Consider the following 23,495-nt stretch of genomic DNA (forward strand, 5'->3'; position numbering starts at 1 on the left):
CTCGATCTCTTGACCTCGTGATCCATCTACCTCAGCCTCCCAAAGTGCTGGGATTACAGGCGTGAGCCACCACACCCAGCCAGATAGCATTCTTGATTTGGCTCTCAATTTGGATATTTTGGGTGTATAGAAATACTACTGATTCTTGTACACTGATTTTGTATTCTGAAACTTTGCTGAAGTTGTTATCAGATGTAGGAGTTTTGGGGCAGAAACTATGGGGTTTTCTAGGTATAGAATCATATAGTCTGCAAACAGAGTTTGACTTTCTGTCTTCTTATTTGGATGCTTTTTATTTTTCTCTTGGCTGAGTGCAATAGAACAGATTTGGAAAGCAAGTAATTTAAAAATAAAAAGAGCTTTATTAGATATGCATTGCCTTTTTGAACCATATAATTTTAGAGCTAAAAAAAATGTCAAACAGTATCTAGTGAGAAATAATAAAGCATCTTGAATATAAGCTATTTTAAAATTCCTCTGTTCCTTATACTTTTACCCACTACCAGCTATTACAAAATTGAGAAAACCAAGGCCCAGTAAAGGAAAGTAAGGAAACTAAACAGATAAAGTTAGCTAGGAATGAGACACAATTCCAGTCCAAGTCTCCTGACCCTGAAGTTGGTGTTGTTATATCTCCTTTACATTTTAAGTCAAAAATTTTGAGATAAACATGATGATTTCATATTTAATTGGGGAGGAGGTGATACTAAATTGCTCTATTGTGATTTTGGTTATACGGAAAAATGTGTTTCCAAGAATCTCTTTCCCTGTGTAGTTCTGGGTTTGAGTTGGTCAAAAGGGAAGTTGCGTGGACAATATAGTGAGGCAGCAGATGATTCTCTGATGCTAGTTGGGTCAGATGTGGCTGACAGACGGGTGACAAATGCTGGCAGATTACATCGTGTTCTACCTCCCCTTGTTTCATATCCAGCTTTCTGTCTAACTTTTTGACACTTTTGACCAATGGTAACCACAGACACTGGGCCATGAACTCACAGAAGCAGTGGGTTCAAGGAGCTACCAGTCCTCTGTGGGATTTCCCAACAGCTCCCCTTGGTGGTCTCATTCTGGCTGCAAGCTCTGACCTATTTACCCATACCAAGGCACCCAGGAGTGCTAGTTAAGAGATGTTTCTCTGATCTTCCAACTTATCTTTGTGGACAATTGCTTCTGTAGTGCCATTCAAAAAAAGTGTAAGATTCTATAATAAGCTCTGTATTCTCTAATTTTTACATTATTTCTACTTTCATAAGTGAACCCTGAGAGATACGAGTAGATGGGGTAACAAAGTAACACTTTAAACTTCTATGGTGTGGTAACTCAAGAGTAAACTCAAGGTGATGATAAAAACATTTATTCTCAAAATGTCCAAATTTACAAAGTGGCTCCTTATAGGTTCTTAATTCCTGTCTCATGAAGAAAAAAAGGCATGTTGAATTCAGAAATAAAGCAGCCTCAACTCAGAGAAAAGAAAGTGACTCTACCAAGTCACTGCTGCCTACCGCTCCCACCCCGGGGTCCTCTGACTCTGCTACAGACAGTCCTCAGATGAATGCTGACACTGTTGTGAAATTCTGCTAATTACACAAGTCACTTGAAATATTCATTTGGATTACTTTACAGAGATGGATATGAATGGCTTGCTAGCTTTGAAAAAGAAAAAAAGAAAATATTTTCTTTGATCCTAGAACGGTGGGTCCCATGCTTTGGTAAAGGAAAATGGATTGGAGAGAAAGAAGTCTGAGTATTTCCTATTCATCCAAGTAATCATGGTAAAGTGAATTTTCTTTGATTTTGGTGGTTAGATTTAAAGATACAGAATGAGCAGCTGTAATCATCCTTTCAGGATTCATTCTGAAAATCACATTAGGCCACAAATGTCTCAATCTGACCAACTCAATACGGTTCTACTCTCAAAAGTTATATCAAGAAATGCAGAATCATTACAACAAACAAAATTCAAGAAGTCCTTAGGCACTGTAATAGAACATATTGAATAAAAACTGACACTAGTCACACGTTAAAGAATCAGGGATATTTAGTAGTGACTTAATGAAGAATGGAAGTCGATTGTTATTTGGAGCTTAAAAGCACTAATAACAGCATGATTCTCTGATTTCAATATGCAAAGATATCACCTTTGGAGTGTCTGCTAACAGTGAAGATTCCTGGGCTCTACTTTCTGAATATTCTCATTCAGTAGATATAGAATGAGACCTATATTAATTATTTATCACTGCATCACAAACAATCCCAAAACTTAGTAGTATAACACAGCAGACATTTACTGTCTCACAGTTTCTGAGGTCAGAAATCTAGATTTGACTTGGAAGGGTGGTTCAGGTTTTGTGTCTCTTAGATCGTTACAAGTAAGCTGTCAGCTTGAGTTTTATCATTGGAAAAATTGAAAGGAGCTGGAGGACATGTTTAAACATAAGATATCTTACATATTTGGCTGTTGGCAGATGGCCTCAGACCTCATTCATTGTTGCCAGAGACCTCAGTGCCCGGCCACATGGACTTTTCTGTAGGGCTTCTGTATAGGACAACTTGGCCACTTAGCCTCTCTGTCTCTGAGACGACACACCAAAAAGTCAGAATCTTCCTCTGTCACTTGCCTCTCATCTTGGTTGCTTAGCCTCTCTGTCTCTTACATGACTCACCAAAGTGACCCATTCTACCAGGGTTTATCTGTATGACCAAAGTGAGTCATCCAAGAGATAGAGAAGCTAAGAGACCAAGATGGAAGTTGTTGTATCTTTTACATTCTATTCTCAAAAGCGACCTACCATCACTTCTGCCATATTCTGTTAGTCATATAGACAAACTCTGGCAGAATGGGAGGTAGAATTTCACAAGAATGAGAATACCATCTTTGAGACTAACTTCTACAGGTTCCAAGTGTGGCAAGCCAGGTCTCACTAATGCAGGCCATGCAGGCCGCCATAACAACTGTTTCAGCACTGACTAACTGGTTAAGATAAATATTAAAAGCTGAAAGAGCCATTGCTCTTATACAAAGCCTGGAAGGTAACAAAAGCCCAGCAAGAGTTTTTCCTAGGCCTTTCCTGGGCCTTGAAGCAAGAGAAGATGACAAAGGAAATCTTAACAGGACCCATTTAGGATTAAACAAGTTTTATTGGGGATCTGAAGAAACTCCCCAGGCCTCCACAGACAAGTTTATTGGGGGTCTGAAGGAACTCCCCAAATCTCCATGATTTAGCAGGACACAAGATAAAGGTAATCACCCCAGCACATGGACCCATTTAGATTAAGTAAATTTGCTGAGGCTCCAGAGGAAGGTGTTCAGGACTCAGATCTTAGTTATAGATTAAAAGAAGTTAATCACTTACTTCTTTAGTTCAATGCACACTTGCATGTGGACATATAGCTTAGAAGGCATATAAGCTCTGGAAAACTTTGTAATTTTGAGTTTGTCTGGTGATAATATCCAGGTCTTCTAAACTCTCTTCTCTTCCAGTTCATTTGTATTTTGTTATTGGGCCGTGAAAATAAGCAGCCTGACTCTCAGCTTGGTCTGGGAACACAAGCACACTTTGATAAGAAAGTACCTCTGAGAATTCATTTGCATGCGGCCTGTAGACCACAGTGTGAGGGGGAAAAAAAAAGATCTACAGGGCATACTAGTTTAGTAAAAAGTGTATAATTCACTCATCTATTCATACAATCAACAAATATACATGATTTTCTGAAATTATTCATAGGAAATGTTGTTTATCATTGGGATATAGAGTCTTTGAACTACAGCGGAACACACTCCTGAGACTCTGTCAAAGGGATGACACTGAGGCTGATATAAACTCCTACCTGGAAATGTTGAATCATCCTTAACAAGGAGAGCAATGACTTGATAACTGCCTGAAAAAGTGATAACTTTTAAGCCAGAATTTGTTAGTGTTGCCAATAAGAGGGCTGTCAGTCATCAGAAAGTGTAGTCACCCATACAGAAGGCCTCCTAGAGAAGGTAAAGTAGGAAAGAACCCAAAGAGCTTTGCTGAAGTAGTGGCTGCCAGATAAGGCACAGCTCCTCAGCATTCCAACTAATGAAACTCATACCGGTTAAAGAGAAGAAAGAAACTTCCCGAGTTGGCAAGAAAAGGAGTTCCAGAACACTTGTAAAAACATCCACTAGGTCTGTGGTAACGAATACAGGCGGGAATTTAGCCCATCCGATAAAAGGCGGCTGATCAGAGACAAGAAGCTGGCAGCCTCTCCAAGTCTCCAGAGCAGAATTTAAGTTCAAGATTTTGTATTTCACTTGGTTTAAACCTGTATGCTGGCAGTTGGTGATCTCTTCAAACCTTTCATGTAAAGCATTGATAACAGGGATTAGAAGCTCTAGTCTAATGGAGAGATGCATGGAATGAGTCTTTAGCTTCTGCCAAAAAGAAACCTGCTCAGAAGTGTATAACTTTTCAATGTAAATAGGCTGGTAAGGGGGAAGTTCCAGTAGTACATACTTCAACCGATAAAACCCCCTCAACTACATCCATATCAGCACCAAATTAATGACAACAAGAAAACAATTGTCAATGGTTTTAGAATTTTTATTTCAGCTTCAGGCTTACTACAGAATATGTAAGCAACCAGGATGCTGGAGATCTTTTCCAACACCCCCAAAATCAGGCCCTGAAAGACACAGTGCCCTGGTAACATAGTACAGAAAAATGGGGGCAATCCCCAGAAGACCATGCCTGCAGTAGTTTCAGACAAATCTTCACATCACCTTAGGGTGGTTGTTGAGGACTTGACTGAAACAACACTGGGACCATGCCAAGATTGAAGGATTAGCAAATAAAAGAATCTTAAAAATCTCTAGTTGAGGGGATCAAAGCCTTTTCCTTTGGAGAACTAATAATAGATTTTGAGATTTATTTAAGCTAAAGCTAGTTAATATGCGATTAAATGGGAGAAGATATACCAAATTCAAGGGTAGTAGAAAAATGTATATTTGCCCCGTGAGTACTGAGACTTCATCCTGAGAGTCCCAGCTACTGCCAGGGAAAGGAAAGAAGCTAAGAACTTGTATAAATCTGTAGTACAGCAATGAAGACAAAAAACGTAAGCTTCTTTGAAATATGTGATGGATGACTAAATATCAGAGATTAATAAATATTTTCCCAAATCATGTACTATTCAAACGGCAAGGTTATATTGGGCAAATTTAAAACAAACCTCATGGCCTGGTACGGTGACTCATACCTGTAATCCCAGCACTTTAGGATGCCAAGGCGGGGGATCACTTGTGCTCAGGAGTTCGAGACCAACCTAGGCAACATGGCAAACCTCATCTCTACAAAAAAAAAAATACAAAAAATTAGCTGGGTATGGTGGCACATCCCTGTAGTCCCAGCTACTCAGGAGTCTGAAGTGGGAGGATCCCTTCAGCCTTGGAGGTCGAGGCTGCAGTGAGCTATGATCATGCCACTGCACTCTAGCCTGGGCAACAGAGGCAGATCCTGTCTCAAAAAATAAAAAATAAAATAAAATAAACCTCACAATGAGGGATCAGAAAATGGTGTAAAACATGCATTGTTCAGAGACTTGAAAGTGTATGATTAAATAGTTCTTAATCTTGGCCCACAGATTGCGTAGGTGAAAAAGAGACCTTTTACGCTATCGTAAGTGTTGTTGGCTGAGTGACAATAATTGTTAATACACCATGTTGTAAAATTTCACTGGTGGTGATGATTCTCTACCATCCCCACCAACCAAGGAGATCTTCCATATGGTATTCCAAAGTAGTTGGCTTTTGCTCACCTTTTTAGTGCTTTGATTTTTCATACGAATTTCTCATTTCTTAAATTATGATGACAAATTAAGCTTGAAAGTTTTCAAGACTGTTCCTCCCCCTGGACTTCTGATAATATTATTTTTTCCATTATCTCTAAAAACAGAAACTCAAAAATATACCAACTTACAATTGAAGGGAAGCTTGATGTTATAATTCACAACCAAGCTTCGTATCATTAAATCCTATTCCTCTCACCTGCTCATCCATTTGTTGTCTGACCAGGTATCATGTTGGGGAGCCCGGTTTCCATAAGGTAATTTTATCTTTAGACAGTTCATACACTGAGGCAAAATTAGTTTTCCTAAAACTCTTCAACACTGATTTTTATCTTGAAATCATATATAAGATAAACCTTCATATATTTCATTTTAATGTTAGCAATCACATTTTCACTGCATCTTCATTTTTTTCAACCTTAACATTTGTAATTCCTGTAATTAATAGATTTTTAACTAATATCTAAATTTGATTAATCTACTCATGTGTTGCAAACTTGCTGTTTTAAGCTTAATGTTTAAGCACTGAGAACTGATGGCAGATTTTCCAGGTAAAAACTGGTAACCATTGATTAGAGAGGGATTCTTACTTTCCTAATTGAACTAACCTACTTCTGAGTTTATAAGCTTTGCTGACACCATAACAATTGCATATACAAAGTGTATTGTCTTACAAATCCCCTGAATCTGTCTTTAAAATGAGCTGTTCCTCACCTGCTTAATGTTTGTGTTTCTTTAGCAGTATGTGTATGTGCATGTGTTACCAGTATATTTTCTGATGTAGTCATTATTCAAATATTTCAAAACTTTTTTAAAATTTTTGATTCTGTCTTCCATTCTGTCATCTGTTCTTCCTACTTTTCTGCACTCATAAATGTGATGAGTATCCCTTCTCTATCTGAGCTTTACTGAAATGCTGCCTAGGGCTTGGAGGCTTTCAGCATTGATCTTTAATCTAACTATATTTCTCTAATGAACTAAACATACTAGTATCTTGTTTATTTAATCTTCCCAACTGTCCGTGAGAAGCACATTATTATTTCATTTTTACAGGAGAGAAAATAGAGTTAAAAGAGTGACATGTCTGTTCACAACAGTGATGTGGAGAAGCCAACTGTTATGGGATCAGGCCAGCCGGTTGTCCACATTTCTTCTCAATTCTACATACGGTGATATCTCTTTGATAGCTTGAAATTGACCATGATAGAATTTATACAGTAAGAACAGAAAACACTTAAGGTATCCACGCTCCCCACCCCAAAGAGCCTGTTGTTAGACATTTAGCAGCCCACCACTGGTCCCAGGACACATTGTTGGTAAGAAACAAAACCAGGTCTTAACGTCTTCCTTCATATTCCAATATTCAGGCCCTTTCCAATATATTATACAATATTTCTGAAATCAGATTTTGAAGTAAAGGACGGAAACAATCAATATCGTGGGAAGCTGGGTTTGCCGAGCTACTACTAAAATAGAAAATTTGGAAGAACAAAGATAAAGAAAGCCACTAGATTAAAAAATCTCACCCGTTTCATACCTTGCTCTTTTTTAAAAAACTGAAGGACCACTATAGTGATAGTCATCTTCCATTCATCATCAACGATTAGTCTTGAAATACTTTTCTATTTCTTTGTTAACCAGATTTTTCAAAAAATATATTTTATTAACATTAATATGTTAATATTAAACATATTTCCATGTACTTGTGCTCATTGAATATCAATTTATTTTGTAAAACTAACACTGAATGCAAATAATTCCTCTTTGTTTCTCTTTGGTTAATTCAGAACTAAATTAAATTTGTCATCCTCCAAAAAGTAACAAAGATTTACCCAGTGGAAAATAAAGCAGAAAATTCTTAGAATCAATTGGAATGGTATGAAAAGCATTGACACTGACTCTTTCGGACAAGGTGTTCTCCATGGTATGTCTTATAGAAGTGAAAATGTGTCATGAGACACTACAAAGAGGTGTTTTACATGCTGGGAAGAAATTCTGACAAGTAAAACTTTTTTAGGGTAATCATAGCTCTAATTTTATAACTTGACAACAGAGAGTCTACATTTTGTAAAGCCTGGGGAGAGAGGGACTAAAAAATACAACTCTTTCTTCTTCTTGTCTTAAAAAATATATAACTTCCAGGGGAAAAAAGTAGTTTTCACCTTTGAATGCCTATGTCCTCCTTCCTCCCCCCACTCTTCTCTGTGCTTTGGAGTTATTCTCCATTTGACAGATATCAGCCATATGACAATACTGTTTTTGTAGTAATGTGCAATCTTTCTTTTTACTGGAGAGGCCCAGTAGGCACAATTTTGGACTTGTTATTAAAGGAAAACTAATGTCCCCCAAAGATTTTTCAAGACATTTCAAGCCAGAATGTGGTATTTTAAAGCATCCCCAGTTCCCATAATTGAATGCATGTGGCATAGCAAGAGAAAGAACATTTCAGCAAATAAAATAATTAATACAAATTAATACAATTTATTCTGGACAGTCTCACAGGATATGTATAAATTTTACGCATAATTTTATAGACAATAAAACTGTTCAAACTATTTAAAACTCAGCTTAAAGACCAATGACCCAAGAAAGAGAGTAAAACAGGGAAGGCATTTGAAAGGGAAGAAAGCGTCCCATTAATATTCATCTTGTATTTAAATTGGGCACGGTTTTCATCATTGGGAATATGTGCCCTGCTGTTATAGTTTCTTGGGATGCTTGATCAAATCATTAGTAAAACTCTGTCAGATTTCCACATGAAATAGAAATAATCCTCTTTTCAAAACAAGTTCTCAAATATTGAATGCACATTGCATATATGCTATCAATAGTGCACAAAATCTTTAATTATGGTTATGATTATCTCGAAAACATCAGAAGATGAGTAAACTAATTATGCTCATCACATGCAGAATCACCTTCTCTGATCATTTAAGTTTGGATATAACTTATCCCCAGCAACACTTTAAAGTTAGAATTTTTAAAGTGAAAGGAAGTAAACATCCAATTTTGACATCAACAACAATATACAGATTTATATGACTCACCTGAGTGTTTAAAATACAATTTATGTTTAAAAGAGGTTTTCATTATAATGGTCCTTTTTCATCAACTCTCTATATCAAAACTGGCTGATTTAAGCACACGTGTCCTCAAATGTAGACATCAGTACAAGTCTTTATAAGAAAGTTTTACATTAGTGTTTGTTTGCATGACAACCATATGCCACTAAGTTAAGATTAAATGAAAAATTATAGCATTTTAAAACTGACAAAAATATTGATATGATATTGTATAATATCAAAATAATGGTTCCTACACTTTTAATCATTTCACATTTTTGTACAAACCTGTAACTTACTATGATTATGGGAAATTTTTAGGGTTGAGGTTAGGGGAACTGCAAACCAAATTTCTCATCTTAGAACTCTGTTATAAAGGAATAGTCTAAATCATATATTTCTGGGAGTGGTAGGGTGAGCAGAGATGCAGGCAAAAAGATGCTGGTGCAAACAATTCTTTCTACTCTTTATACCAACCAGCTTTACTTTCCCTTAGTGGAAAAAGGAACAGAGAAATCTGTTTGTGTACATCTGTAGGTTTTTAAAGTCACTGCCAACCCAATTCAATTCAACTGCTATTCTTTGCAAGCAATGCTTAAAGGTAGAAAAAGCAAAGAACCTTGAATCTGTTAACAATGTTTTCCTTTTAAAAACACACTGGACAACTACTTGTCAGTAGCAAAAATTAGAAACCCCTAGGACCATATGAGTTTTCAAATATGCAAGCTTAAATTCACATTATTTTTAAAAAAGAAGATCACTTGGTATTAAAATGATGCAGGTCTTTAGGTTTTGATGATTTGTTTGTAGTTTTTCTTTTCTTTTCTGTTTTTTTGTTTCTTTGTTTTTTCTCTATTTGGTTGGTTGGTTCCATAGGTTTTTTTCTAGTTTGTTTTTCATTTAAGCCTTTTCCTCTTCAATACTTATTTATTCTGAAATACCATTTAAATTTAAACACAGTAATACATATTACTACCCATCTTTTTACTCCCTAAATATATATAAGAATAAGAAAGAAAAAACTAGAAGAAAGAAAATGGAAAACCATTCTCACTAGAATCTAAAGCCACTGAATTATTTTTATCTGAAGATTAATGAAGAGGACACTAACTTGATACAGGTAGTTTAGCTGCAAATGACAAGAGAGGTTTCTAATCTTTGAGGGAACGGGGTTTTCAAGTTAACATCAGAAAATCTTGCTTTCTACTCTGTTCTTCCATTGACTTGTTTGATCTTGAGAGAATAACTTATTCTCTGTGGGCCTCAGTTTTCTAAACTACAAAATAAAGGGAGCATATGATTTCTAAAGTCTTTCAGCTCTCAAATTCAGTGCGTTTTTTTTTTTTTATAATTTATTATATACTAGTTGCTGAGAGTATGTAAAGATGAGTCCAATGTTGTTCGTAGGCGCCAAGATCTCCTCACCATATCCCAAGGGAGATGTATCAGATATACAGAAATATGTAGACCTATATTTTAGTGTGAGCATATCTTTAAATATGAATAAATATAAATAGTTACCAAGGGACACGACCAGCTCTAGATTCATTCAGTTACTTTTTTTTTTTTTTTGTCCTTTTAGGAATCACTGAGAAGTTTTATGGAAAACGACAAGTGTGCTACTTCTTTAAGAAAGAAATGTATGGCCACTTGCCATCACCATGGTCATTTATTTGTCATTTGTTTGCAAAATGATGAGAAAGATTGCCTGGGAGTGGATGAGAAACAAGTGATACGTTTTTTTAACATTTCAAAGAAAGGAACCCTGAAGCAGCATAGAAGAACTCTGAATGTGCATCCACTTTCCTAAGGGGTATACTTTATTGGATTAAATAAGTTAATGACCCTCAGCTCCTGCTTCCATAAATAAAAGCATCATAGAAAAAAATTTGTTTCATGAGTAATACCAGAAATATTTCTCTCATCTAGTGTGTCATCTAATTTTTTATTTTCAAATCTATTTTGATTTATATCTAATTAAGCAAATAGCATTATTATAAAAGCAACACAGACTCAAAAGACACTTAGGAAACAAATACATAAAGAGAAAAATAAAAATCACTATAACTCACCATCTAGTAATTCCTCAACAGTTTACTGCATTTTGTTTCAATATTATATTCTATATAGATGTTTTTCTAAAATTGGCACTACTCAATATATATAGTTTTGAATACTTTTTCACTTTAAACTTTATCATATACATTTTTCTTACTATATCAGCAAACATGTGTAATTGTTGTATAACATTGTAACGTATTTGTGTAGTATTATGTCTGTGCCAGTTCTCCTCTTTTTGGATAAATAAGTTGTTTCACATTTGGGGATTTTACCAATGTACTGGACAATAATCAATACAGTTTCTGGCAAAAATCTCAACACTATTTTTCTTGCAAAAGTGCAATCAAGACATTCAAAGAAGGCCAAAGTCTCGTTGTGATGACAGAAACCAAAATAGAGAAAGTAATCATCAGAATCTGGGTGTGGTAGTTATGAGGAAATAACAAAATACACAAGAGTCAGAATGACAATGAACAAATAAAGCTCCTTAAACAAAATGGTAACCTGTGGGAGGAGAAAGCAGTGGGCACATGCTGCTAAGGATGAGACAAGATGATGGCCTTGGAAGAACTTCAACATGTCCCAAATGACCGTCCCTACCCCCTTCATTCTAAATCAAATATCACTTGGGTTTAGGTCTGGCCTGGGAAAGTCTGTTTTCTTCATTTAATCTTGTGGCTTTACAACAAGCCCCTAATGCCTGAAGGTAAACTTGTATCTGTTCCTTAAAACAGCCTAAGTTATATACACTGCTGACATAAAACTTTCTGGAAGTAGAATATATTGGTCAAAGCATAAGAATATGCTTAAGGCTCTTGCAAAATGCTAAACTACCCTCCAGAAATAATTTACTAGTATGTACTATGAACAACAGTGTATGAAGATACAATTTTACCATCATTTTATATAATAATTTAAAACATATTTGCCAACTTGAAAGTCTAAAAACAGCCTCATTGTAATTTAATTTTATATATATATATAATTATTATTATTATTATTTGCTTATAAGGGGAGGCTAAGCCTTTTTAATGTTTATTGGCTATTTGTCTTTCTTTCGCTGTGAAATATTACTTGCTACTCGTCCAGACTCAATTATCACTTCTTAACTAGTGATAGAATTATTTTCCTCTGACAGAATCAACCAGATCATATTTGAAACTTAAAGTGTTTGTTCTTGAGGATTGTCATATATATGATAGATTTATTTTCTCTCTTTGCTTTTATCTGAATAGTTTTGGGGATAGAGAAAAGCATGAATAAGTCTGTTATCATGGATTTGATCCCCAAGTGAACTAATTAGTGTCTTTATGTTCTATGGCCACTTAATGCACTTATTTTCAGGTCAGTTCATTATAACAGTACCAGGGGAGGGAGGGAGGATGATTTAATGCAAATCCTTCTCACAGATAAAAGAGAAGAAGCAGAGCATTCCTAGCTGGTGTAAAGGTGAGGGTCCTAGAGCCCTGCTTGGTCTCCCCTTTTCTTTCCTCCATATTTGCCTCTATGGTGTCTCTGTGAAATCTTAAGTTTTCAAGAAGGACAATATAAAAACCAGTATGAAGTTACACTATTTATAAAAGATGCACTATATATATACACACATACATACATACACACACACACACACACACACACACACACAAATACTTGGCTCTGAAATATAAAGTTAGCAATACCTGTTCAACACTCACTATATTATTGCTGCTTTGATTAGACAGAAAAATATGTAACAAAGTTCTTTGTAAACTAAAAGACAGAATCACATATATAAAGAATATTTCAGAAAAAAACAGTAATATTCATAATGTTCTTTTCATTCTGGTGCAGTTTGGGTAAAAAGGAAATGGCAATGAGAATCAACAACCATTACTTAAACTGCTTAATGTAAGTATGACATATGACCACTTTCCAATTTGACTATGTTCACTCATTCTGTGCTGTTTTACATCATAGGAAAGAGAATCAAGCATTCTCAAAAAAAAAATGTCAATTTTCTCCATCACTAAAATGCAACCTTATTGGCTAAGTAATTTATTTACATTGATGGAATAGCTATATAGTTATGCTCAAAATGACTTCAAACCTTAAGAGATCATTGATTTTGAATACATAATAAGTGACTCTTTTTAATAAGCACACCAGCCCTAGGCAAAATAACAAAGTATTGTCTCATCAACAATTCCCTATTTGTTTCTCTCTCCTTTCCCCAGCTCCCTCCCCATTTCTGTGCCTTTTAGGTTTTTGAGCTTCAGCTATGGTGTACAGTCAGGTGTGGTTTCAACAAGGGCAAGGCCTGAAGATACAGTTCTTTCTTAACTTCTATATATGCATCTAAGTCCTTATGACTCCTCTCTTGAGAATATAGAAAATAGTACTTAGCTAGCTCAACTCAAAAACTGGATCAATTTGCTAATCAAAAAACATCATAAAAATCATTGTGTCATCTCATCAAGGTATTATTCCTTTAATCATTTATGTAATAAACATTTATCGATTTTCTTTCATATTAGATAAGTCAAATAAAATGAGGTGAGAGAGACTGACAAAGAGAACAGTATGTGCCAGCCTCAGAAACAGAGATCAAAATTTGCTTTCAAATTAAAGTGGTTCTGGGTAGTGACTTTGACTTCTAGCCATCATGGAATAACCAACGATTTGCTATCCTACCTTCAACCATTACGAACTAGAAAAATATACAAAACAGGCATTTTTAGTCACTTGTCAACAGACATCACAGGACAGGGATCATGAGAGAGGGGACACAAATGAGGTGAGATCAAGCCCACAAGTGCCTTAGCTCACTGTCTGGAGAGTTTCCAGGTGACAGTACCTGTAGGGACAAGCTAAATTTACCAGGACAATCTCCTTGAGTTGAGGAGTCAGACTATAAAGTTTTGGGAGGGCAAGGTGGCCAAAGATAAGAGAGTGCTATAGTGCAACAATCTGCTCAGATGAACAGAACTCGAGAGATCTTCAGAGGGTCCCCCGCATCTCCAGTTGAATATTGACCTACAAGTATAATGAGGAAGCTATTGAGGCTGGAGACTCTCCAGACCTAGGAGCAGCTGAAAAAAATCACTGGAGTTCATACAGGGTGGGAAATAGTGATATCCCCCAGACACAGTAGTGAGACTTCCTAACACATGAAGAATGCACAGTCTTCAGTAGAGTGAGGTTAAATAAGGCTGTCTTTTCCTTCCTAAAAAGCTTACAAAGAGGCCTCAAAAGGCTCAAACTTAGCTGCATCGCATAACAAAACCCTAAATAATAAGAAGATTAAAAGAAAAATCCAGCACCCAAAGATACAAAATTTACGTCTGGCATCCACTTAACACATATTCAAAGAAGCAGAAAAATATGACACACAAGCAGGAGACATCCCAGTTAATAGAAATAGCACAGATTATAGAATTAAACAAAGATTTAAAAAGAGCTTATAAATATATGACACATGTTCTAGGAGGCAAAAGACAGCATAAGCACGATGAGGAAAAATGGAAGATATTTTTTAAAACTGCCAAACTGAACTCCTAGAGATGGAAAATATATCTTAGATTTAAAAATACGATGGATGAGAATAACATCAGATTAAACACCACAGTAAAAAGAAAACAGTGAACTTGAAGACCTAGTAATAGACACTTTCCAAGTGAAATGCAGAGAGAAAAAAATATTTAAAGTAATTCATTGTGGCTGTAGCAAAAACAGTAAGAGGAAGTAGCAATATAGGAGAAATGCAGAAGTAGAAGCCAGCTCATAAAGGAACTACTAAGACCTACTCATGAGGTTATAGTTATGTGTTTAGCTAAAGACAGTTTTCAAGAAGGATTTCCAGTCAGCATGAAGAGTAATGAGGAAAGGTATCTTTGGGTAAAGTGGTTTCTTTATAGTTCTTCAAAAATTACATTTTAAAACTTTTAAATTCTCACCAAAAGTTGAAATAATAGGTAAATCATGGGATATTCACACAACGAAATATAGTAACAAGAATCAAAACTCTATAGTTACATGCATATGAATGGATATATCAATATAATGTTGAGCAAAAGAAGCCAGGTACAAAAGAGAACAAACTATGTAATCTCATATTGAATAAAAACAGGGAGGATAATTTTGTGGTGTTAAAATTGAGAATAGAGATACTATTGGTGGTAATGTGATGAAGAGAGTACAAAGAAAATTCCCAGGGTTAACTTACACTCTTGTGATATATGACAGCACTGTATGTATATTACTCTGCAACTGCATGTTTTGGAAGATTACCATTAAGAAGATGACTATGAGTTAGTCTAATTATGCACACCTATAAGTAAGAGAAAAGGAAAGAAGCAAATGGATAATTGAAAAATCAGAAAATGTTTAGACTGTCATGCAGTGTTGACAGCAGTGGTAGTAATATTTGTTTTGTTTTGTACCAATCAGAATATGTAAATTGCAGAAAGCTGAGCTGTAAAAATTGCACAAGGACTACCTCTCTCAGTCCCTAATGCCACAAGCCAGGCAGTTCCCTGAGGCATATTCTCTAGGGCTCTGGTGGGCTCTGTTTTCACTCACTCTGTTGATAGAATTCTCAGAGCCCAGGACACAAAGCAGCTTCAAGTGAATGATAACTTCAGCAAATGCTTCATCTCTTATTCCTTCTTTTCCCATTTTGCTTACAGTCAGGCATATCCTAAAGGTATGTGAACTTTCTTTTACAGAGCATTTACTGTGTGTCATAGAGCACAGTCCCTTGATATGAGAGAGGAATAACTAACTTATTTATTAGCATTTAAAGGAAACTTTTGACAGTTATTTGAATCTTGATTGTAAATGCTATTGAATTATGGCTATTTTCCCTTTTCTTTCTAGCAACAAACTTCATAATGTTTGGGGTTAAACTGTAGCAATGTAGCAATTGCAATTTCCCCACTGTTAGAAATGATATTTTTTTCCTTTATATTTTGTATCCTCAGTAGATTATTCTCCAAGGATACACTGATAATTATTATAATCACCCAGTATTAAGAATAACCAAAAGCATAATGATGCACATAAATAGTGGTTAATTATAAGTAAGAAGATGATGGTTACTTATGGTTAGATGACAGTTAGGTACTTAATAAAATAGGCAGATGATAAATTAGATAGACAGATAGATAGATACATAGACACATAGATATACATAGAGAGATATCTAGACAGATCATTCTCTATTTAACAAATGGGAACAGGAAGCAACTCTGGTTGTGGTAAGAATGGTTAATTTATTTTTATTTCACAGAAATATTCCAAAAGTGGTGTTTTTATACATCTTGTGACCAAATGCTTGTTTTCTTTAAATGGTTAGGCTTTACTCAAACTTGTGCAAACATCACCAATAAAAGACAAATTCTGCTCACACATGCAAAGTCAAACTCCACAAATGGATCAAAGTTATTAGAATTCTTTCAATGTCTATCTTCTTATGTAGTTTAAATGGTTGGGATGGTGCAAACCTTCAGCCAACATTTGCCATGAAAAAAATGTCTATATTTGAATTTATGCCCATTAAAAATAATAATAAAGGTCACAATATTACTTTACTTTATATTTGACTTGCAAAGGACATACATGTTGATGTCACATTAATACCATATTCTTCTCCAAGGGCCTACTGGCACAGAATGCATGGGCGATTGAAGCTTTGTTGAAAATCTGTGCTCCAATCTCCTTTTAGAGGCTAATTTCCCAGATGTTTATTGGAGGCATCTTCAAGAATTACGACCTCATTTTGTCCTATTGTTTGTTATATATATTGTCCAAGGCCCAGCCTCAGTTTCCCTTTTTCTCTTTCCTCTAAGAAACATTCCATAGCTGAGAGTTGTAAACTCACAGATATCACTCACACTACTAAATTCATAACCCCTCCAAATTTTAGAGCTAGCAAAAATCAAGAACTTAACAAAATGCTGATCTAAAGCAAGCTTTCAATAAATAATTGTTGAATAACTATTAATTAAATCATTTCATCTAGTCTTCTCATTTCACAAGTGTAGATCAAGTAGGTTAACTAACTTGCTGAAGCTCAGTTAGGCGAGATCTCCTAATTCTTAATCCAGGGCTGTTTCAGCCTAGCCACAAGTCATTTCTACTTCTAAACAGTTTTGGCTTCTCCATTACTTTGGCTACTTATATTACTTATCATATGTCTTAAATGAATGTGTTTAGATCTCATAATCTCACCTGCTATCCTTAATAAGCTGTAATCTTCTGTGTATCTGTGTTATAATTGGAGTATTCATGGTGTGTGTGTGTGTGTGTATGTGTGTGTGTGTGTGTTCCCATTTGTCTGTTGTCACCATGGTAAAAATAAAATTTATAAAAGAAAACATTTGAAAACTCTTCCAGACACTTACATTTAGTGGGAGTCTAGAAAAATCTCCCTCAACACCAAAGACCTCTATTGGTTCTTACCCCTTTCAAGAGGGCTAAAAAGGGGCAGAGAAATACCATTCCTGATATACAGGTGTAAAAATATGGAAAATGTATTTACAAAGTTTGCATGGCCCAAAACTGCAAACTTGGCTAATAGTATATGAACAAGGTTACACAATTGCTAAGAGAAAATAGTCAAGGGTACATTTAACTTGTTTATAGTACATTTTATAACTTTTATAGTATGTTTATGTCATCTCATTATTAGGCTTGGTAATTCTAATTTCCTTTCTGGGCCCCCTTAGATACTTCCTATATTTTATCATATAATTTCCCCTTTTAAACAGCCAAGGTGCTACGGGAAGCTTTTCTACAACTGCAGTTAAATATTTGCTTGCCCTCCCCCAAAAAAACTATCCTGCAAAGAAAGAGAGTCAACAGCTCCAGAATCCACAATTTTCTGGGTAAAAGCATATCATATATAGAAGAGAATAACAAGGAGAGTGTGAGACCTAGTCTCTTCTCTTGCAATTCTGACTTTTCAGACTAGGGTAATATGGGAGAGAGTAAAACAATATGATACATCACTGAAACTCAGCTTGTCTCCCTTTCTCAGAAATTAAAACCATAACAAATCAAAAGGTTATTAAAACCCCAAAATATTCTAAGGTATTGTGAGGTTATAAAGGGTATTTTTCTTTGCCCCTGCTCCTGCTCGTACAGAGCCACCTTAAAGATCTCCTGCATGGGAATATTGGGCAATCTGAGCACAATTAGAGGGAGAGAACCCATTCCTGTCTCTAGGAAGAGAGATGTTAAACTTTCAGCTCTATTTTTGGAAATTGCACAGGCCTGGAATGACAGAATTGTACACTGTAGGGGCTTTAAATGCCAAGCTGGTTTACCCCTCAAGTCACTTGCCAAATTGTAAAGCTTTGCATGGCAAGACATTAAAGAGTTAAGCTGGAAATTTCTTGACACCTATACTCTAGAAAATCAGATGAACTGTGGTTGACTGAATCTTACCCTCCTTCACTTCAGCCTTAACCCAGGCCAGTTCATAGTCTGATTAAGGAGAGCAGATTCCCACCCTAACTGCCTAGCAAAGGAAAAGGAAAATCTTCTCTGATGGTAGATAAGTAATGGCCAAGTATTTTACAGTACTATTTTTTGTTGTTGTTGTTAATCAATGCTCAGATTCAGGAAGCTCTGCAAACCCCAACAAGAATAAGCCCAAAGAAAATCAAACCATCAAACCTAAATATCTCACAGATAAACTGCTGAAAACTGAATGAAATCTAAAACACAGCCAGAGTGAAAGGATACATTATTTTCAGTGGAGTGCAATAAAACTGACAGTTGATCTCTTAATGAAAATATTGGAATTCAGAAGGCAAACAGCATCTTTAAAATGTTCACTTTCACTTCACTTTTATATACTGGGTTAATTATTAAGATTTTTTTATTCCTTATCTCCAAACCTTCCTTTCTATACTCAATTGTGTGCTACTAGGGCTGGGAGTCTAGAAAGTACGTTTCAGCTTTGCCAGCTAAGTTTCTGTTAGGTTCTTCTAATAGGAAGCACTCAATGAAGAGTGCAAGGCCAAAGGACAAAGCCTGTTCCTTTCTTTTTGGCTGCTGCTACTGCCACTATACCCCAGCATCAGGTCTCCCCATTAGTGATAGTTCATTTCAGCCTCAAGTTTCTTCATGCTCTTCCAGGATCAGCCTTATTATGCCCCCAAAAGAGGGGTAGCACACCCTCCTAAGAGGTCTGAGTGTCAGCTTTGCAGAGTCGCTTCTCAATGCTAAAACTCCCAATCTCTTCGATACACATGCTACAAATATACAGATCCACACATATGCAAGCACCCTGACTATTCACAAAAAGACTTTTGTAGCAATAATTTTTTCAAAGTGACCATCTGGTCATAGTAAGGCACTTTGGCCACAATTTTGATAACTGGCATGCGTTTTTAAACAAAAAAACATAAAAATGATGTATCTGCATACTTTCTTAGAATGTGTAGTCATGAATAAAACTGTAATATAAAAGTTAAGGAATGTAAAAGTACCTGTTTAGGAAGCAAAATTCAACACAAAAAACTCAATAAATAGCGGTGATCTCTGGCAAGCAAAACTATAAATAATATTTTTCACATATTCTTAGTTTATAACGCTACAATCATGAAAACAATGCACATTTTAAACTATTTTAATAATGTTTTTAATATAAAAATCAATCAATATATGAGCAGCTTTAAAATCAATGAACTCCTTATCTAGACACCTTCTCTATTTTTATTTCCTTAGTTATCTTGCTTTGTTTCTCTACTAGTCTATTCTCACACTCCTGAAAAAGACATACCCAAGACTGACTCACTTATAAAGGAAAGAGGATTAATTGACTCAAAGTTCAGCATGGCTGAGGAGGCCTCAGGAATCTCACAATCATGGTAGTAGGGAAAGCAAACACATCCTTCTTCACGTGGCAGCAGAAAGGAGAAGAATGAATGACCAGTGAAAGAGGAAGCCCCTTCTAGTTTTATAACTATCAGATCACAGGAGAATTAACTCATTATTGTAAGAACACAAAGGGGGAAACTGACCCATGGTTCAATTATCTCCACCTGGTCCCTCCTATGACATGCAGGGATTATAGGAAACACAAAATGAGGTTTGTGTGGGGACACAGCTAAACCATATCATTCTGCTCCTGGCCCCTCCCCATATCTCATGTCCTCACAACTCAGAACACAATCATGCCCTTCCAACAGTCCCCGAAAGTCTTAATTCATTCTAGCATTAACTCAAAAGTACAAGTCCAAGGTCTAATCTGAGGCAAGGTAAGTCCCTTCCACCTATGAGCCTTTAAAATCAAAAGCAAATTAGTTACTTCCCAGATAGAGTGGGGGTACAGGCATTGGGAATATGCACCCATTCCAAATGATAGAAATTGGCTAAAACAAAAGGGCTACAGTCCCCATGCAAGTCGAAAATCCAATAAGGCAGTCATTAAACCTTAAAGTTCCAAAACTATCTCCTTTGACTCCATGTCTCACATCCAGATTATGCTAATCCAAGAGGTGAGTTCCTATGGTCTTGGACAGCTCTACCCCTGTGCCTTTGTAGGGTACAGCCCACCTCTTGGCTGCCTTTACAAGTTTGCATTGAGTGTCTGCAGCTTTTCCAGGTGCATGGTGCAAGCTGCCAGTGGATCTAACATTCTGGCATCTGGAGGATGGTGGCCCTCTTCTTACAGCTCCACTAGGCAGTGCCCCAGTGGTGACTCCGTACTGGGGCTCTGACCCCACCTTTTCATTCTGCACTCAGACAACTGCTCTAAAAGACATTCTCCAAGAGGGCTCCACACCTGCAGCCAGCTTCTATCTGGAATCCAGCCATTTTCATACATCCTCTGAAATCCAGGCGGAGGTTCCCAAACCTCAGTTCTTGACTTATGTGCACCCACAGGCTCAACACCACATGGAAGCTGCCAAGGCTTAGGGCTTGCACCCTCTGGAGCCATGGCCTGAGCTGTACCTTGGCCCCCTTTAGCCACAGCTGGAGTGGCTGGAATGCAGGGCAGCAATTCCCTAGGCTGCACACAGCAGCGGAATCATGGGCCGAGCCCATGAAATAATTTTTCCCTCCTAGGCCTCTGGGCCTGTCAACAAGGAGGAGCTACCAGCAAGGTCTCTGACATGCTCTGAAGACATTTTCCCCATTGCCTTAGTGATTAACATTTGGCTCCTTGTTACTTATGCAAATTTCTAGAGCAGGCTCAAATTTCTCCCCAGAAGATGAATTTTTCTTTTCTATTGCACTGTCAGGCTGAAAATTTTCCAAACTTATATGTACTGCTTCCTCTTGAACGCCTTGCCACTTAGTAACTTCTTCCACCAGATACCCCAAATCATGTCTCTCAAGTTCAAAGTTTCACGGTCTCTAGGGCAGGAGTAAAATGGTGACAGTCTCTTTGCTAAAGCGTAACAAGGGTCACCTTTGCTCCAGTTCCCAACAAGTTTATCATCTCCATCTGAGACCATCTCAGCTTGGACTTTATTGTCCATATCACTATCAGGATTTTGATCAACAAAGTCATTCAATGAGTATGATATGGTTTGGTTGTGTCCCCACCCAAATCTCATTTTAAATTGTAGTTCCCATAATTCCCAAGTGTCGTGGGAGGAAGCTGCTGGGAGGTAATTGAATCATAGTGGTAGTTACCTTCATGCTGTTCTCATAACAGTGGGTGAGTTATTATGAGATCTGATGGTTTTATAAGGGGATGTTCCCTTTTTATGCATTCTTCTTCTCCTTGCTGTTGTCATGTGAACAAGGACATGTTTGCTTCCCCTTCTGCCATGATTGTGAGTTTCCCGAGGCCTTTTTAGTCACGCTTAACTGTTAGTCGATTAAACCTCTTTCCTTTATAAATTACCTAGTCTTGGGTATGTCTTCATAGCAGCATGAAAATGGACTAATACAAAGTCTCTAGGAAGTTCCCAACTTTCCCACATCTTCCTGTCTTCTTCTGAATCCTCCAAACTGTTCCAACTTCTGCCCATTACTCAGTTTCAAAGTCACTTCCATATTTTCAGGTGTCTTTAGAGCAGCGCCCCACTACCTGGTACCAATTTACTATATTAGTCTGTTCTCACACTGCTAATAAAGACATACCTGAGCCAACTGGGTATGGTGACTCACACCTGTAATCCTGGCACAGTGGGAGGCCAAGGCAGGTGGATTACAAGGTCATGAGATCGAGACCATCCTTGCCAATATGGTGAAACCCTGTCTCTACAAAAATACAAAAATTAGCTGGGTGTGGTGGCACATGTCTGTAATCCCAGTTACTTGGGAGGCTGAGGCAGAAGAATTGCTTGAACCAGGAAGTCAGAGGTTGCAGCGAGCCGAGATCGCACCACTGCACTCCAACCTGGCAACACAGAGAGACTCTGTCCAAAAAAAAAAAAAAAAAAAAAAAAGACATACCTGAGACTGGGTAATCTATACAGAAAAGAGGTTTAATTGATTCACAGTTCAACATGGCTGGGGAGACCTCAGGAAACTTAAAATCCCAGTGGTAAGAAAAGCAAACATGTCCTTCTTCACATAGCAGCAGGACGGAGAAAAATGAGTGCCCATTTAAAGGGGAAACTCCTTATAAAGCTATCAGATCTTGTGAACTACTTCACTATCATGAGAAGTGAAACTGGCCCCATGATTCAATTATCTCCACCTGGTCCCTCCCATGAGACGTGGGGATTATAGGGACTACAAGATGAGATTTGGATGGGGACACAGCAAAACCATATCAGTTTCCTAGAGAACGAATTCATTTTTCATTTTTGGACAGAAGCTTTATACACAGGGATACATTTATTACCTATGCACCAATATGCCTATACTTATTATTTATAGCCCATATCCATATGGTTGGTTCAATAATTTTAATGTCACTATTTTTCAGTGGTTTGAGCTGTTGTTCCCCTTGTTTCCCTGATTGGCAAAAAGCATAGGTGTCCTTATTAGAAAATATTTGCCTATTGACAATTAAGATTTGGTGATAGGTTTTGCTAGTAAAATATCTCCTTTATCATTTGTGATTACAAATTATTATTCATAGTATCTGTCAAAATTTCCATTATCATCTTGTTAATAGAGCATTTGGTTTGATAAAAATTGGGAGAACAGAGAGAGTGTTTCTAAGGAGGAAAAGGAGAAGAGAAAGTGGTGACAGCTCTGGTCAGTTGTTTTTGCTATTTTTCTTATACCAGTTTTTATCTCCTCATTCCACTAAACTTGCTTCTACAAAACGATTCCACAGAATCACACACATCAAGATATGCATGGCTGTTATGACCTAACTTACTCTTTTTCTCAAAGTTACAAATTTCCCCACAATACAAAATTGATCTGCTAAAAACTTCGGAATTTTTGTATTGATTCTATTGACCTGTTTATCATATCCTATTAAGTCTGATGTAATATTATTATTAAATAATTTATTATTAAATAATTATATTTGGGTGAGTATCATTCAGACTTTTTTGATGATATTTCAGCTTCAACATCTAATTTTCATGATGCTATTCCTGGTTCCTCTGCATGATGTGGTCTGGGTATCAGATGAATAGTTTACATGACCTCATGGCA

The sequence above is a fragment of the Mandrillus leucophaeus genome, unplaced genomic scaffold (assembly GCF_000951045.1).
Source record: "Mandrillus leucophaeus isolate KB7577 unplaced genomic scaffold, Mleu.le_1.0 Scaffold1111, whole genome shotgun sequence".
In the NCBI taxonomy this organism is placed as follows: Eukaryota; Metazoa; Chordata; class Mammalia; order Primates; family Cercopithecidae; genus Mandrillus; species Mandrillus leucophaeus.